Below are 6,695 nucleotides of genomic sequence, written 5' to 3' on the forward strand. Positions count from 1 at the left end.
ATATATATATATATATATATATATATATGTACACTCTCTGAGTGGTTGGCGTTAGGAAGGGCATCCAGCTGTAGAAACTCTGCCAAATTTAGATTGGAGCCTGGTGTTGCCATCTGGTTTCACCAGTCCTCAGTCAAATCGTCCAACCCATGCTAGCATGGAAAGCGGACGTTAAACGATGATGATGATGATGATATGTATAATTTAATTAGAGGATATGTTAATCTCGTGAAGGAATGGTGACATCCAAGGTAATACTGGTTCAATACCTAGTCTTGTTGGAGAATGAAATTCCCTAAAAACAATAGGTATATATTAAGCATATAGTTTATATCCAGTTAAAAGAAGAAAACAAAATGGATAGAAGGAAGTTAATTCACATTATTTACATTTGACAGATATTTGTCCTCAACTTGTTTTTTTTTTGTTAGCAACAAACAAGATGAGGACAAATATCTGTCAAATGCATTTGTATTATATATATATGTATAAATTTTTTTCTCTCTCCATTTTTTTCCCCACTGAATCCTTGTCAAAGAAGTAGGCTTGAGACATCAAAGACTTTTCCATTCTTCCCGAGCATCAAACTAATACATCTGCTTGTTGTTCCCTTGCCTGCTTTCATCTTTTGTTTTCTGTAAATTTGAACTACATATGTGTGTGTGTGTGTGTTCGTGCGTGTGTGCGTTGAATTCTAGAAGGAAAGTTCTGGTATGTTGTTGATGGTGATATTTCTTGTGTGAGAGTGCTTCCTAATGTCATATGATCTGTTTTGCACAAGGATGTCTTTTGTACATTAAAATCATCTTCCCTAATGTTATATAACACACGTATACAGAATCATACAAGTACTCTACTATGAGTGTATAGCTTGTTACAGGAGATTCCAGCATACAATATACATACACACACACACATATATATATATATATATGTATATATATATACATACATACATACACACAGTATATATATATATACATACACACACACATTCATAAATGTGTGTGTATATATATAAGCAATGATGATGATGATGATGATGATATATATATATATATATATATATACATATATATGAATGTAAATTTATTATAAGAACATAAAAACAAACATTATTGTATACACACACACACACAATGTATGGATAAATAATTCTTTACGTTTTATGTGTGTTAGCTATCAACTTTAATCTGGTTATCTCCCTTCTATAAATGTATGTCTATTTTTCACGTACGCACACACACGCGCCCCCCCCACTATTGTGCATACCTATACCCCCTCCCCCATCGCTACCAAGGAAAAATACTCTTTCATTATAGGATGGGTTACGACACAATTAAGCTGCTTGTTTTCCACTTTAAATACTTACAAAACCACAACACAAATATTTCGAGGATTTTTCTCCTATGATACTGCAATATTTCCTTCGTTTTGAAACAACTACTTAAATAAATAAACTCGCCATCATCATCATCATCATCATCATCATCATCGTCGTCGTCGTCATCTCACGTCTGCTTTTCCTGATGGCATGGGTTGGACGGCTTGACAATTTTTTATTCTGTTACATCGTTGTTGAAAGACACCCGAATCTGCTTTAGTTAAATAGCTCCAGTGATTGACATTCTTATGCAATTAACAGAAAATGCATAATGAGCAATAATTAACAAAATTGCACTTTATTGCCAGTAGTAAGCTATTGTGTGACTGAGTGGTTAAGAAAGCCAATTTGCAACCATGTAGTTGTGGGTTCAAGCTCACTGCATGGCACCCTGGGTAAGTGTCTTTTATGAACGAATTTCGTAGATAGAAACTGTATGGAAGCCCATTGTATACGCATATATATATATATATATATATTTATATATAGACACACACACACACACATCTGTCTATCCATAGGTGCAGGAGTGGCTGTGTGGTAAGAAGCTTGCTTCCCAATCACATGGTCCTGGGTTCAGTCTCACTGCATGGGACCTTGGACAAATGACTGCTGTTGTGTGGGGCTGACCAAAGCCTTGTGAGTAGATTTGGTAGATGGAAACTGAATGAAGCCCATTGTGTGTGTGTGTGTATGTGTGTATGTTTTCTCTCCTCTCTATTAGGAGGCACAAACACTTTCACACACATGATGGGAACTTCTGCCTATCAAATTCAATCACAAGGCTTCAATATGTTTGTGTGCTTGTGTTTGTCCTCCACCATCATTTGATAACCGATGTTGGTGTGTTTACATCCCTGTAACTTGGATGCTCGGCAAAATAGTCTGATAGAATAAGTCCAAGCCTTAAAAGTGGGGGGAAAGTACTAGGGTTGACTGAAAAAGTGATGAACAACCTTAAACGATTTTTGAACCTTATTGGGTTCTCATCAGAGGCATCTACATCATTCTGACAGTCTCTAGAGAAACAAGCAGTCAAACTGTTTATATACTCAACAAATGAAGGAGTTTCTAATTTGAATACCGAAAAACATGGTGGAATTTGAACTCCAGTAGTCTTTAACTTAGTGAAATGGTAAGAATGATGTAAATGAGTTAACCATTTAGCATTTAAACTGGCCATATCCACCTCTAACATACTGTCTGCTTTATGATCAAACCAGTGAGATCTGTTCTTTTATATCTACCCTACAATGTCATACTGAAAATAAATCTTTTAAATCGGATAGTTGTGAGAAAAAATAAGATTAATTGAAAACAATGTGAATAAATAAACGCCATATTCCACAGAGTGACCTGAATGTTAAAGGGTCAAGGCCTTTGAGACTGGTTGTTTGAACAACCAGCTGTCATTTGCAACCAGGTATGGTTTGGTTGCATGTTACCTTGCTTTTGTTAATTGTCGTCATGGATGACTTCATAGATGCATGTAGACACTGACATCGTCTCAAACCACTCACCCTTGATTCAAAAGAACATCCAGGATGTAACAGATGAATGGAGAGAGGGTTGGCACCCATTACAGCTGAGTGGGCTCATGCAATGTGGAATAGTGTACCTGGTTCAAAAACACAATGTACATCTCAGTACAGAAATTGAAACTATGGTCTAATGGTCATAGGCCAAACGCCCCTAACCACTGTCATTTCAGCTCGTTATGTAGACAGTACATTCAATAATTACTTTAGTTTTATGAAATTAAATATTCCATTTTTTTTTATGATGTTTCATGAATGTTTTTCTTAAAACTGGTGAAATTCTTAAGCATTTAACTGAAATTGATTTTATTTGCATGAGGAGTTGACTGATCAATATTACAGAATTGAGGGCAAACTGTTTGGCGTTTGGAAAGGTTATCCGATTGTCTGGTGTACAATGAAGTAGAATCAACTGTGTGTATGTATCTGTGTGTGCGCATGTGTGTGCATATGTATGTTCATACATACACACACACACACACAGACACATATATACATTTATTTATATACATAGATATAAACATACGTATATATTATCATCGTTTAACGTCCACTTAAACGGACATGTACTGGGCAGTTTGACATGGAGCTGGCTAGCAGGAAGCTGTCCAGACTCCAGCTCTCTGTTGTGGCATTGTTTCTATGGTTGGATGCCCTTCCTAATGCCAACCACTTATCAGAGTGTGCTGGGTGCTTTTTGCATGGCACTGTCACAGGTGCATTTACATAGTTCTTCCTAGGTCTACCCACCCCATCCACAAATACCCTCCACAGTTAGAACTCAGCACTTCTTTACACAGCTGTCCTCATCCATACACATCACATGACCAAACCAGCACAGTCGTCTCTCTCTTGCACACAACATCTGATGCCTCTTGTACCCAGTTTTCCTCTTAAATCATTTACACTGTGCCATGCCTGCACACTGACATTACCCATCCAGCAGAGCATGCTAGCTTCATGTCTTTCAAGCCTTCACAACTCCTCTGTAGTCAAAGACCATGTTTCATAGGCCATGTGACATAGCTGTACATACAAAGGCATCATACAATCTGATGATATACTTATGGTTTATCTAAGCAGTAGGGTACAGTATTAAGCTCATCCACCTTCAGATCTCACCCTTTGCTATCCAGAAGTAGTATTATACGTACTTCCAGGTTTGCATTTGGACCTCTCTTGTGTGTGAATAGAGAAGTGAAAAAAATTGGAGTCAACCCAGAAGGTGTACAGTTGGACATTTATTTTTTAATCACTACAATTGTTTCCACGCAACGTAGTTCTCCAGGTATGCAGGTACTTGATTATGCAACCATTTCCCTGCATTATGAGATCTAGTTGTGTTTCCTCAGGTGATACATAAATATTGTCTCCATAAGTTCAAATTCCTGGCTTCAAGAACATCCTTTCTGTCTGCCGTGGCCTGAATTTAGTAGAAGTCACAGAATTTATCAAGGTGTGTTGTTGTTGCTGAAGGACCATTGGCAAACTCAGCAACTTCTCCTAAATTCAGGCCATGACAGACAGAAAGGATGTTCTTGAAGCCAGGAATTTGAACTTATGGAGACAATATTTATGTATCACCTGAGGAAACACAACTAGATCTCATAATGCAGGGAAATGGTTGCATAATCAAGTACCTGCATACCCGGAGAACTACGTTGCGTGGAAACAATTGTAGTGATTAAAAAATAAATGTCCAACTGTACACCTTCTGGGTTGACTCCAAATCTTTTCAATTTTATATATATATATATATATATATATATATATACACACACACACATTCACATTATATATATATGCAAGCGTCTAGAGCCACCATGTTAGCTTTGGTGAGGTTCAACAGCTAGACACCCTTAATAATGCCAATACCTTTACAGTGTGTACCGGTTGATTTTTACATACAACATAAGGTAGGGATAGTGGATATAGTGGGGCCAGGTACACAAGTGCCCACTTTGCTGGAGGGAATTCTTGATTATTGACCAGGGAAAACCGTCTTTCCTTCTGTGTGCAATTGCTGACCTCTTTTCAATCCCAAATAGCCTTACAATGTAGGGCAAAGAGGAAAACCCATCCTGCAAGTAGTGCAGAGCAATTTGTTAGTACTCTGACCTGCATTTTAACCAGGAGCAATTAAGACACCGAGAGAAGGTCACTAGAAAGTGAAGACATGACAAGGACATCACAGATGCTTCCGAATGGATAGACCTGCAGAAGGTTAAGACCAACAAACAACGGTCAGCACTGGTCAAGGATATCAGATTGTTAAAGAAGGTGACAAGGCTCCCAAGATGAAGGCAGCAGTAGGAGACCTGTTTTCTATTTTACCTCAGGCTGTGAGATGCAAATGGACTTGAATGGCAAACTTGTCTTCCTTGAGGAGGCAGCGATAATATCACTGATGTGTTCCTACAACCTAGGAGTGCAAAAATACCTGTTGTGGTTGAATTTACAGTGCCCAGGGAGGACAGGCTTAATATTTCTCACCAGCTGAAGAAAGCTACATATCAGGACTTGACCAATGAGGTTCTTGTCAAGGGATCGTATAGAGCTTTATTCCCCACTGAAGCAACTTTCCAGCTACATTGGTGTGCTATTTCTTGCACAAGATTGGCCTGGAACCCAGACAACTGAAGAAAACCAACAAGGAGATGGACAAAGCAGCTGAAACTAGTTCTAAGATGGCTGTAGTTGATAACAGACTGCAAGATGGATCAAAGATGTATTCAGTTCTTGCTGCTCCACTCAGGTGTAGAGGAAAAGAGATGAAGTGCTTGTGACCCCGAGATAGCCACAGATTATACAGATAGGTCTCTGCTATTGAAATAGATTCAGAAGAGCTTCCATACAAGGAAAAACATCATCACTATATGTATGTATGTATGTATGTGTGTGTGTGTACATTTATATATGTTTACGTAAAATTAGTGTACATTTAAACACATAAGAGGTGTCTTGACAGGACACCTAGCATACTAGAAGGACCAGTCAAAATCCAAACCACAGTTAGGGGTAATTTTGAAGGGACACCTAACCATGGTTTGGATTTTGACTGGTCCTTCTGGTATGCTAGGCGTCCTGTCAGGGGCACCTCTTATGTGTTTAAACGTACACTAATTTTATATGAATAATATATAGTCTATTGACTATTTTCTGCATGCCAGGCAACTGGCAGAAAAAAATTCTATAATTTTTTCCTACCCTGTATATCTTTCCTTATATATTTATGTATAATAAAAGGACATGAATGTGCTTTAAAATTTAAACCCCATCTGCGTTCTTTTGAATCCCTACCCTGCATCTAAAACCAGCCCTGAGTTGGTTCTGTGGTTTAAATTGGATTTGGTATTTACATATCTACAACACGTGATGCTTTCATGGGGGTCTTACCTCATTGTGTACCCTATGTTATTGGACCTAGCCATTTCTAGCGTCCTACGTGTTGTGCCTAGATTCTAATGAATCCTATAACTAACTAATATGTGTGTGTGTCTAAATATATTTGTGTGTATGTGTGCGTGCGTGTGTGCATATATAGAAATACGAACACCATATATGTCATATATATTATATATGCACGCATATCATTATGCTGAACCGGTGTAGAAATCGCTATGCGGTCGCTCGATTTGTTAGAAATAGCAGCTTAATTTTTTTCGAATCATATCATCTTAAAAAAAAGAAAATCACTTTTGATGTTGTAGTTCCTGGTATACAGTAACTAGAATATCCAGTAACTGGCACGATTTTATTCATAAATCTTCTCG

The 6,695-nt window shown here is 37.8% G+C and overlaps 1 protein-coding gene across 1 annotated transcript in view; it reads right to left on the bottom strand.

Annotated features, from left to right (window-relative positions):
• LOC106883654 (arpin) overlaps positions 1-6,695 on the bottom strand; it is a 16,285-nt gene that overhangs the window by 8,094 nt on the left and 1,496 nt on the right. The gene's annotated exons all lie outside the window — the stretch shown is intronic.

The sequence above is a fragment of the Octopus bimaculoides genome, chromosome 11 (assembly GCF_001194135.2).
Source record: "Octopus bimaculoides isolate UCB-OBI-ISO-001 chromosome 11, ASM119413v2, whole genome shotgun sequence".
Taxonomy (NCBI): domain Eukaryota; kingdom Metazoa; phylum Mollusca; class Cephalopoda; order Octopoda; family Octopodidae; genus Octopus; species Octopus bimaculoides.